The sequence below is a fragment of the Dermacentor albipictus genome, chromosome 2, assembly GCF_038994185.2.
Source record: "Dermacentor albipictus isolate Rhodes 1998 colony chromosome 2, USDA_Dalb.pri_finalv2, whole genome shotgun sequence".
In the NCBI taxonomy this organism is placed as follows: domain Eukaryota; kingdom Metazoa; phylum Arthropoda; class Arachnida; order Ixodida; family Ixodidae; genus Dermacentor; species Dermacentor albipictus.
The window spans coordinates 171,650,880-171,663,217 of record NC_091822.1 but is presented as its reverse complement, the minus strand read 5'-3'; positions in this window follow the sequence as shown (position 1 = coordinate 171,663,217).

The window sequence follows — 12,338 nt, the reverse complement described above, 5'->3', positions numbered from 1 at the left end:
TCGCGGACGACGGAAATGCACTAGCCATACACAACCTCGCTGTAAAGATGGATCTTTACAGCGATGTAAAGATGTGTTACAGCGATGTAAAGATGTAAAGATGTGTTCGATGGATTCCGGCTCATTGCAGAGGTCTCTACTACAATCGTTCAATTTGCAGTGGTCGAACAAACTCCATGTTCAATCGAGCTAATCAGTTGGAAGCGCGCACATCGACTAAACGATGAATGCCGCACTCCAGAATCGCGTTGGAAGTATACCGAGCGTGATGAGCTTCAACCATGATGGCGACGCACCTAGAGGGTGTGCCACTCGGGAAGCAGACAACCTGTTCGCCAGACGCAGATCAGAGCACGCTGTTGTCCTCATCGAGCTGCAGGCTCCCGGCGAGCGCATGCAGTCATGCATACCAGCCCGCGGCGGCCGCGGTATCTATACGCTACTCTGCACACGGAACGACAGGGCTGGAGTGTGCGCCGATGTGCTCCAGTCTGGCCGTAAACTATGTGGAGCGAACCAACTTTTTTCCTGCACCCGCTCGGCTATGCCGGATAGCAGATACATCCAAATTGCTAATTTTGCTTAGTAGTTCAATGCGAAGAGAATCCTGCCAAGGCGTCTAGCCAGGAGCCGCCAGGAGGGAGTACGCGCCAACAAGCGTACGTCTTGTCTGACCTTAAGTTTGGCGTGGTTCGAGGCTTGTTTAGTGCTGAATACTAACAAATAAGCGAAGCCCGAAGGTAATACGGTCGCCCTATTTACGGAAGTGCGCAGTTCCTATCGAAATTCGGAACGCAGTAAATCGCTTACCTTGGCCTTTTTATTAAACTGTGTGAATAAACGTATACACCGTAGCAGTCTAGAGGACAGAGTGCACTGATACGAGCATACTTCTTATTTGTTGCCAGCTATTTCCCTATAGCAGGCGTGTATGGGATTCTGCTGTATGACGAAATATAGCCGCACGAAAAAAGTGGAGAAGGCTTCTGTTGAAAAGGGAGCTTGAGAAAAAAGGTGACTTCGCGCTACGCTTGCAAACTCCACGCAACTCCCCAAGCCGGAGGGATCGTTCAGCACCCCTTTAAAGCGCGAACAGAAAGGAACTTCTATCTTCGAGCATTCTTAGAAACGTTGCCCTGAAAACGCCCCTTTTATGGCATGCGTACGCACTTAACGATTATTTAACTTAAGACGAAGCGCAGAAGCAGTAGCAAACTTCGAACATCACAGATTGACAAGCAATAAATTGTTTGGCTTTAGATCGCACCGACATTTTCAATCACTCTGCTGTTACCGATTTTGTCTCTTACACGAAGGAACTGTACTGCGTAAACTTGTTGAAAAGGAGGTACGCTTTCGTTTGAACTTTGCTGCTGGGAGGTCGGTCGGTCGGTCGGTCGGTCGGTCGGTCGGTCGGTCGGTCGGTCGGTCGGTCGGTCGGTCGGTCGGTCGGTCGGTCGGTCGGTCGGTCGGTCGGTCGGTCGGTCGGTCGGTCGGTCGGTCGGAACTACATCGGAGTCTGCATCGTGTTAGATATGGAAAGTGATCAAGCAAGGGGGCCCAAGCGGCGACTCTCTTCGCCGGGTATGACACCATCGCACGGGCGCCTACCATTGGCTGAAAGTGGCGTCATCTGAGCGGACTCTCCCATTGGTCAAACATGACGTGACTTCCAGTGCTCGAAGGGTTTATAAGAAGGATTCCAGAGAGACCAGGGCAGTCCCTGATTCCCTGAGTCACCTCTCTCGAACGTCTTGCCGCGGGCCGCAGCGTCCGAGTTGCCGCCGGCCCGTAATGACTGTACAACCGTTCATTGAGTCTCACCTCTTGTAAATAATGTAAAATAAATACTCCCAAGTTTGGTTTTCATCCCGAAGTCCGGCCTCCAACCCCTACATCTGGTTGGCAGCGGTGAGATCGCCTCCGAATGCATCAGCTGGTGGCAGCGCTACGGATAAACCTTCGTCGAGAGAGATCCTAAGGAACCGGGAAGAGCGAAGAAGAGAGAGCCTTCGTCGAAAGAGGTCCGAAGAAACTGGGAGTAGCGAAGAAGGAGCGAGCCTTCGACCCAGGGAGTCCGGAGGAACCGGGAACAGCGGGCGAATGAACCGGATGGCAGGGTGCTGCAACCGTAAGTGAGCGCGTGGTTTTTTTCCTTTTTATTCGCCAGAGTCAAGTGTTGTGTGTTCATTTTGATAGTTCTGGGAATCGGGGGTTTGTTGCATTGTGTGTTTGCACAAATTAATTAAGGAAAACAGTTTTAACCACCTGTCGGGGCAGCTGCCATGGATCTTAGAAGGTTGACGAGGTTAGACTTGTTGTTGGTGTGCGACGATTTGGGAGTTGAGGCGGACGAACGGATGAAAACGCCAGCTATCATAAAGGCGATTCAAGATAGTGGCAATGAAGGCAAAAGCATTGAGCTTGCTTGGGAGGTGATACAGGAGCCACGGGAGCGTGAGCGTCATGTACGTGTGCGAAAGCGTCGTGAACTTAAGAGTGAGAGTAAGCGTGAAGAACGCGAGAATGAACAAAAGCAGGAGCTTCAAGAACTTACTCTTAGGAGTGAGCGTCACGAACGTGAGAATGAACGCAAACGTGAGTATCAGGAAGGTGAGCGTCAGCAAAAGTATGAGAGAGAGAAGGCAGCACTGATCAAAGAGATACAGTATTGTGATCAGTTATTGTCACAGAGACAACGGCTGTCTGAGAATTCTGTACGAAGTACAGAGCGAAAGAATGAGGAAGTGTCCAGCGGATTTTCGCCAAAAGCCGACGAGAAGAGTAGTGCCTGTGAGATTGGCTGCCGATTCATAAGTGAAGGGAAAAGGCTAGCTGCTAACGATGCCTTAGTGGCAACAGAGGCCGTTAAAGGCCGCAAGGAGAGCGACGAGGTGCTGTGCTAACAGATGACTGTAAGACAGCTAGGCCAGCTGCGAACAAATTGGCACAGTCACCGAGCGTGTGCGTCGCTGGTAATGTTAGCGAGGTTGCTAGCGAAGAAAATGGTACTGTTGACGCGACAGACGCGAGCACCCATGTCAGGTCAGATCTGCGTGCAGAAGTGAAGTGCGAACTGAGCGATGCAGTTGAGAGTAGTTCTCGGGATGGCGAGCTCCGTAGTCCACGAGAGAACAACTGCGTTGTTCAGGGATCGGTGCGGCTCTCCGCCAGTCTAGATAGCCTAGATAGGGATGATTCAGTTGTTAATCATTCGGACTGTGCGCGTGAGACAGCGATCGATACCGACGGGCTGTGTGCCGATGCACAGCGTGAGCTGGGCATTGTAGTAGAGGGCAGTTCGCAAGAGTGCGAGTTGTCTAACTCGAGTAAAGCCTGCTGCATTGTTCCAGAGTCGGTTGAGCTGTCCGCCAGTCGAGGCAGAGAGAGTGTTGATTTAAATGTAAATCACTCAGACTGTGCGGGTAAGAGACCGATCCGGGCCGACGAAATGTGTACCGGCCAGCACGAGGCACGAGAAGGCGACATGAAAACGAGTGCAAGGAGAAAGCGCCGTAAAAAGAAGCGCGGTAAAGGCCGAAAGACGGTAACTAATGTAGCGCCGCCAAAGATGGCGAGAAACCCAAATGGGCAGGGCGCGAGGAAAAAGGTGCGGTCGTCACGGACGATGTTGACGCACCCAAAATGTTCAAACCACCGGTCCAAGGGGGACCGCGAAGCATGTTCTGCACGGACGCGGACAAAGGGCACGAGGCTGTTAAACTCCTCGTCGTTCCGTAGTTCTTTTCATAGCTCAGCGTGCAGTTCGAAGAAACGCAAGGTGGCAGGACGAGACCAGGTGGGAAGTAGCGACGCGGTCAATCGAGTTCGGGTTGAAAGCGGGGCGCGAGGACGCAAATTGGCAGAAGACCGTAGCGTCTTGGGGGAGCTGATAGTGAATCAGCCCTTTTATTGTCTCTCGGCAGCCAGAGTAGCTTTGAAACCACGCCCACCTCGAGTCAGACTCAAAGTGTGAGTCAGACATAAGCGTTTGGAAAGGGAGGCCAAGAGCGCTTCCGTAGAAATGAAGTGTCTTGTTTTTTTTTTATTTTGAGCATCGGAAAGTTTTTCGCGAATTGAGACTAGGATTTCTTTCAAGGTGTAAGGTATGAGCTCTGTTTGTGTTTTCGTTTGAGAAAGCTCCGAGATTTGAAAGATGCGTTTTAAGTAAACATGTAGTCTAGCGAGATGCTCATTAATAAGTAGATAGGCTTTTTTTGTGTGTGTGAGTAACCTGAAAGTCAAGGTTATCGTTGAGAGGCCTATCGTATCGCGCGTGTGTGTTATTTAACCTTCTTTCTTTGTTAAGCGTTTTTGAATTTTGTAAGGTTAAGCGCGTAGATTTTCAGTGAGTGCATAATTTGCACTGAGAAGCGTTCTTAGTTCCATTAGCGCGTGTCGTGTGTGGACGGAAGGAAGCAGATTTATGACTGGGTTGCTCGTGTGTGTTGAGGGCACCGTATTCTGACTTCTCTGATAAGTATGCGTGGAACGAGTTATTAAAAGACGCATTATTTTAAGGGTTCTGCGGAGTGTGTAAGTCCCACAAGTTTATTTTTCGTTTATGTCACGTGTCCTGTAGGACTTTCAGGGAAGAAACGTGAGTAAGCGTAAATGAAGAGTTTGCCTACGACACAAGTATGCGTTCTGGATAGTGACCACAAGGCTAGCGCGCTTGTGATTACGCACTTGTGAGCTTGACCAGATTGTTCAGTGGCACCAATACGTGCGATAAGTACGCCACTACGATAGATTGGAAACATGCTGTTCGTGTAGTTAGGCCACTTAAGTAATGTTCGGCTGTTTTCATTTGTTGTTTGCATCGTCAACGACCCTTTTGTTTTGCAACAACAATAGTAGTCTGGTCTTGTCGGCAATCGAGGAGAAATGCATAGCTGTTTGGAAGGGTGGTTGGAACTGTTTTGTCAAAATTGAGGAAATAAAAGATCCGGGTTCATTTTGGCTCAGTAATAGCCTGGCGAGTCAGGGGTGAAGAGCCTGCGCTTACACGTGGGGCAGCGCTGTGTTGTTTTGTTTGTTTGACGTATGTTCACCAGGGCCCAGGATCCCGAAGTTCGTCAAACGAGGCTCGACACCAATACCCTGCAGGTTCTTTCAGCGTTCCTCATGGCCGGTGAATTGAGTTCACCGGCCATTCAGAACAACCGGGGCGAGGACGAGCTGTTAGATATGGCGCCGTTTCCTGAGGCTACTTCGAGTTCCCCAAACCACATCGAATCGCAGCGCAGCTAATTGAGGAATGCAGAAGCAGGAAAGCACATTCCAGAGGAGCGCCCAGGCAAACAAGTTGAAGGCCACAAGACAAGTGCAAAGAAGTTTGCAGCCAACAAGGTCGTACGCCGCCGGGATTTGAAGGGGTCCTCGGACAATAGAGCCCAAACGTCCCCCTTTGCCTTTGAAGAAGGCATTTGCCACCACTGTGGAGCCGAGCCACCGGGAGCAGGTGGGCCCTTGTACAATGGAGCATGAGCGCCCCCCCTCCTTCTCCACCTTAGAAGAAGTGGATTGCAATTCTGCGAGGCAAGAGCGCAGGGGGATCAAGTGATCAAGCAAGGGGGCCCAAGCGGCGACTCTCTTCGCCGGGTATGACACCATCGCACGGGCGCCTACCATTGGCTGAAAGTGGCGTCATCTGAGCGGACTCTCCCATTGGTCAAACATGACGTGACTTCCAGTGCTCGAAGGGTTTATAAGAAGGATTCCAGAGAGACCAGGGCAGTCCCCGATTCCCTGAGTCACCTCTCTCGAACGTCTTGCCGCGGGCCGCAGCGTCCGAGTTGCTGCCGGCCCGTAATGACTGTACGACCGTTCATTGAGTCTCACCTCTTGTAAATAATGCAAAATAAATACTCCCAAGTTTGGTTTTCATCCCGAAGTCCGGCCTCCAACCCCTACAATCGCCAGCCACCAGAGGAAAACGTCAGGAATGCCCGAGCGCATCGTGTCTTTATAACCTGTTTAAAGCCTGTGTTTGCCGCTTCGCATGACACCGTGATCTGTGATCGCGTCAATAGTGACGGCGATCCTTTCCACTGCAATTGCGCCTAATAGCAGTTTCGTTTTAGCTTAGTGCACGTGCGCCGTGCACGTTCAGAACTGCGTACTCGGCAGGTGTAATTGCGGCGTCGATAGTGACTACTGTTTCGTCTGCAGTGGACGCGCCAAGCAGTACTAGTTTCGTTTTACGCTGTGTATGTTGCCTGCATGCCTTTGTAATTGCATGGTGACCACCTGTCCAAGATTACATTGAAAGCGACCACGGTTTGGTCCACTGCGGTTGCTCGGATCGCACTTAAAAGTTTTTTTTTTTTACTCAGTGCAATGCCTAAGGGATAGCGCAGCCTGCATGCTGGCATCAAATGTGCCGGCGACATCGTGACAGACAGTTAGTTGTTCGTTGCTGACGAGCTCGCGGGGTAAAAACATAAGCTGAATGTGCGCGAGGCAGCGAAAAGCGTGTCTCGGATGAAGACGAGGGTCTTGCACAGCGGCCGAAATGCGAAAGAAGCAGCGCTGCCTTTTCCGCTGCGACCTCCAATCAGTGACGAGACGAGAACTGCAGTTTTCACACTGTTCTTGCGCAGTATACCCCAAAACAGGACTTGCTGATTGATTCGGTAAATAATATCGTATTGATGCAGTAAGCATTTGTTTATTATTCTCTAGGTACCCTCGATAATTCGACAATCGGCAAAGTCCGACATATTTTTTTTATGTCCCGTGAAATCCTAATTGACGTGGTTCTAGTTGATTGATTTTTAAATTGTAATCGTGGCCACTTACTTTTTTCTGTAACGTGTAGCGAGCGGCAACGCTCGTTCGTGTTCGCCTCTCGAAGAAAACGTGACTTGTAGGTGTATTGAAGATTCCGAGATGCCTTCGTCCCTCGGGTCATGCTGATGACGAGCACTCAGCACCATTATTAGTAGCGGGACACTAATGTTAGAAAGAAAGACGAGCCTAGTAAGGTGGTTTGCATAAAAGTTAGTTAAATGGGGTTTAATGGCGCAAAAGCAGCTAAGGCTATGCTGCGCCAAACACGAGGTGTTTTAAAATGCAGTTTATGAAGGAAAAAGCTGCGTTAGTAATCTATATTTTATGTAAAAATCCAGTGTCGTCTAAAAATTTACGGACGTCACAAAATGGGACTAGTGGATCATCGCCTAAAATTAGAGCAGGGTGTAACGGTATGTGTTGTTCATATAATTTGTGCAAGAGTGCTCGTCTGTGTGTTTCAATCTGCGTACATGTGAGTAATATGTGCATAACTGTTAGTGGCTGTTGACATTTCTCGCATGTTGGTGTGTCGTCTTTCCTAAGTAGGTAATTGTGTGTGATGTGTGTGTGCCCGATGCGTAGTCGGCACAAAACTACTTCGATGAACCGCTCCTGATGATAGCATGACTTCCACTCTCCAACTATGGGTTTCGTGAGATGTAGCTTGTTGTCGGAACAACGGTCCCATTCGCGTTGCCATTTTACCGTTAAGGCTTTTCTAATTGCGCGGATGCTATCTTTGTATGAGAGTGTTGTGTTTGTAATGTCTTCGTGTGCTGCCATCAATGCATATGTATCAGCTGCTTCGTTACCCGGTATCCCAACATGGCTTGGGACCCAGCAGAAACGAATTGACCTGCCGTATTCATTAAAAGCCACCATGTTTAAAATGTCTGCAATCAGGGGTTCATACTCAGATTTCAGACGTAGTGCCTTCAGTGTGTTTAAAGAATCTGTGTATATGACTGCATTTGTGTGTTTATCAGCGATAATTTTTTTCACAACAACCCATATGGCGAAAACTTCGGCCGTGAAAACAGAGGCGTGTTGTGGCAATCGAATACTTTTTTCCCAATTTTCCGTTATGACCCCCACACCCACGTGTTCTTTCGTTTTGGAGCCATCAGTGTAATATTGCACGTTATTTTTATATTTCTCCTGAAGTTCACGGAATTCTTGTGTAATGTGTTCGCGTGGGGTGTGTTTCTTCTTTAAATGTGTCAATGTCCAGTCATATAACGGTTCAAAATCGTACCATGGGGGCAAACGCTGTGGCTTTCTGGCAACCTCGAGGACTTCGCAAGGAATGTCATAATCCCGAACATATTCCTCATATCGCAGGACAAGCGGTTTGATCATGTTCGGTTTATTTGTATAGTGTAGGCGTGAGTTGCATTGTGTGAGGATGTTGTAGCATATGTGTTGTGGTGATGACTGAATTCTTAGTACGTAGGAAAAAGTGAGGAATGCTCTGCGGTGCTGTAAGGAGGGTTCATTACACTCAACGTATAAACTTGGAATAGGTGAAGTTCGGTAGGCACCACTTGCCAGTCGCAGTCCAAGGTTATGTACCGGGTCAAGTCGTTGGATGTAGGACTGTCTGGCTGAGCCGTAAACCACGGAGCCGTAGTCTAAAAGGCTACGCACAAGAGACCGGTAGACCCGTAAAAGGCACGTTCGGTCGGAACCCCAGTGCTTATGAGACAGAATTTTAAGGATATTTAGAGCTTTATTTGCTTTTATCTTCAGTGCTTTTATGTGAGTTAGGAAGTTAAGTTTGGTGTCAAAGGTTACTCCTAAAAACTTATGGTCTTGTTTCACCGGCAGTATGGTGTCGTTCAATTTTAGGACTGGATCGCTGTGTAGCCCTCGTGTCTGAGAGAACAAAACAGTAACTGTTTTCTGTGTGGAGAAACGGAAACCATTTTTGTTAGCCCATTGTGTAAGTTTATTAATTGTTATCTGGAGCTGCCTCTCACAGGTTAGCAAATTTGAGGCACGGCAAGCCACTTGGAGATCGTCTACGTATAAGGAGTGCATAAGAGACTACGGTATGATCTTATTAACTGTGTTCATTTTTACTATAAAAAGTGCCGTGCTGAGAACACAGCCTTGCGGAACGCCATTTTCCTGCGTAAATGTATTAGAATGAACTGTACCCAGGCGTACCTGAAATGTTCTACTAGACCTGAAATCAGTTAGGCATTGAAGCATTTTACCACGGATGCCGAGGTCAGCCAAGTCTCTTAAAATTCCATATCTCCATGTGGTATCATAGGCTTTTTCTAAATCGAAGAAAACTGCAAGACAGTGTTGTTTGTGTAAAAATGCATGTCGGATTTCATGTTCAAGACGGACAAGATGGTCAGTAGTTGAACAACGCTTTCTATATCCACACTGGTGAGGGTCTATGAGGTTTCTTGATTCCAAAATAAATGAGAGTCTGATATTGATAATGCTTTCATATGATTTTGCCAAACAGCTCGTGAGGGCAATGGGTCTGTAGCTGCTTGCGGATGTTGGGGATTTACCGGCTTTTAGAAATGGAACTACTATAGCTTTTTTCCACTCTTCGGGCATTATACCTGATTCCCAGATTATGTTGAAAAATTTAAGGAGAGCTTCTACAGATGCCTGGGATAGATGAGCCAGCATGGCGTAGTGAATACGGTCATGTCCTGGTGCTGTGTTTTTTCCTGCAGACAGGACTCTGTTTATTTCTTGTTGTGCGAGGGGGGAATTGTACGGTTCGTTTGATGCCCCAGTAGTGGGCAGCCTTTGTTTTTCAGCAGACTGTTTGTACTGTAAGAATTCCTTTGTATAATTTGCTGAACTGGATACTTCACGGAAATGTTCGCCAAGTATATCTGCCTGTTCTTGTATTGTTGTCTGTGTGTTTGGACTTGTAAGTAACGGTATGGTGTAAGATGAGTAATCTCCCCGAAACTTTCCTACCTGTTCCCACATGCGTTTAGACGTGACTGAACTGCTTATGGACGACACGTATTTTTTCCACGATGATTTTTCTGCCTGCCTTCTGATAAATCGTGCTTTGGCTTTGGCCTGCTTAAAGCGTAAGAGGTTGGTAAGGTGGGGTGTCTTCGTAACACGCCCCAGGCCCTATTTTGAAGCTTTTTTGCTTCTGTGCACTCGGGAGTCCACCAGGGGTAGATTTTTTTGTGCAGACGGTTGGATGTTTGTGGTATTGACTTTTCTGCCGCTGAAATTAAAACCGCAGTGAACTTTTCATTGATTTCATTTACACTGAGTTCGTTTGAAAAGACTTCGAGTTTTGCGTGTTTCACAAAAAGTGGCCAGTCGGCAAGATGTATTTTCCAGCGACGTGGCTTGGAGTTTAGGGTAGGTAGTGGGGATGTTAGCTTGATAAAAGCTGGCAAATGATCACTTCCATATGAAGTGTCGAGGACTTCCCACTTAAAATCACTAAAGACAGATGGTGAGCAGAAGGCTAAATCGAGACAACTAAATTTGTGTGAGCTTGGTGAAAAATACGTTGGTGAACCCGAGTTTAAAAGACATATGCTGTTAGACAAAATAAAATCTTCGATTACTTGCCCTCTTTGGTCTGTTCTATCACTGCCCCAGAGGGTACAATGGGCATTAAAATCTCCTACTAAAACAAAAGGCTCCGGTAACTGGTGTATTAGATTTTCCAATTGTCTAGTAGTAAAATGGGTGTGGGGTGGTATGTAAAGTGAACAGATGGTGATGGTTTTATGGGATAGAACGGTGACGGCAGCAGCCTTGAAAGAGGTATTCAGCTGAACATTTCGTGTAGGGGTGCCGCCCTGGACGACTATGGCGACTCCTCCTGACAGACGGCTAGAGTGTTCGCGGTCCTTTCGGACAACGGTAAAACCTTTAAGGATTTGACTGTTCTTGGGGCCTAGGTTTGTTTCTTGAAGGCAGGATGCCACTGGTGAAAACTTATTTATTATGTCTTTTATGTCACCTAAATTATGTAGCAGACCTCTACAGTTCCAATGGATGATGAAAGCCATTGTGAAACAATTAGAACGGTTCACTTATATGTGTGTGTTTTAGAAGTTTATAGGTGACATGTAATGATAAGATAGCTAGTCTAAACAAGGGCGGTAACTGTTCAGGTTACCTGACCTTTTGATGAAGCACTTACGGGATGTTTGTCTTTTTTAGTGCGCTCCAGGGAGCGCTGGTCCTTTGGCGTCGACGACGCCATGGTTTTTGGGTCGATCTCCATAGCCTTCTCCGAGGCGCTGGAGGATCGAACGAGGGTCTGAGACCGTGAGACGCTCGTCACGGGCCTCGGAGTTCGATTAAGTCTTGGGCCCTGCGTCCCAGCAGTCTGGGGGCCCGCCTTAGCTGACGATGGCGCAGCAATGGCCGCTGCCACCAAGGGGGCGCATGGAGGTACTACGGGTCCACTAGCTGTGACCCCTGTAGACCCCTCGAACCGATGTGGTGCTGCCCCCTGTCGCGCCACACTGGCATTACTCATTTGAGGTAGGTGAGATAATTTCTTTCTTGCTTCATAGAAGGAGATTTTCTCTTACACTGTGAGTGCAATTATTTCTTTCTCTTTCCGCCAAAGGGGACAAGATCGCGAATAAGCAGCATGCTCTCCTTTGCAGTTTGCGCAACGCGGAGGAGCATTGCAGTTGTCCGAAGGGTGATCATTGGCACCACATTTTGCGCATGTTGCCTTTCCTCTACATGATTGTGAAGCATGCCCGAACTTTTGGCACTTGAAGCACCGTCTTGGGTTCGGCATGTATGGCCTCACGTTGATTTTTACATACCCTGCTTCGAGTGAACTGGGAAGAATGCTTGTGCCAAAAGTAAGCATCACATGTTTGGTTGGGATTTGTTCGTCGTTTCTCCTGATTGTTATTCTCTGCACTTTGATTACGTTTTGCTCCTGGAAACCCTCGAGCAGTTCTTCGTCGCTTAAGTTAAGGAAATCTTCTTCAGAGATCACGCCCCTGCATGTATTTAGTGATCGATGTGGTGAGATCGTTACTTTGATGTCACCAATACTGGTGAGATCGGACATCTTTTCCAATTGTTCTTTCTTTTTAAGTTCCAGGAGAATGTCTCCACTTGTCATTTTAGAGGCTTTGTAGTCTTATCCAATTTTTTCTTTGAGGCATTTTGCCACTAAGAAGGGGGAGAGTTGTCGCATTGGGGTGGTTCTTTCGCTGTGCATGACATGGTAACGCAGAAATGTCTCTGGATTTACTTTGAATGTGAAATCGAAAGGTACTTCGGTGCGACCTCGTTTCGAAGGCCGATATGAAAGGCGGGGGAAACGTTCTGCCATAACATGGTTTCAAATTTCGGCGGCGGTGGTAGCCACCCACCACCGAGCCCAACAAGGGGACGCTGCAGGTTCCGAAAATCTGCAGGCGCCAGCTTTACACCGCCACTATAACCCAATGAATATACCCAAGGCAGGATACATTACACACGGTTAACCCTTGCCGCCAGGAAATACGGAAGTGATAAGAAGTGAAGAGAAGACAGGAAAGATGTAAAAGTGG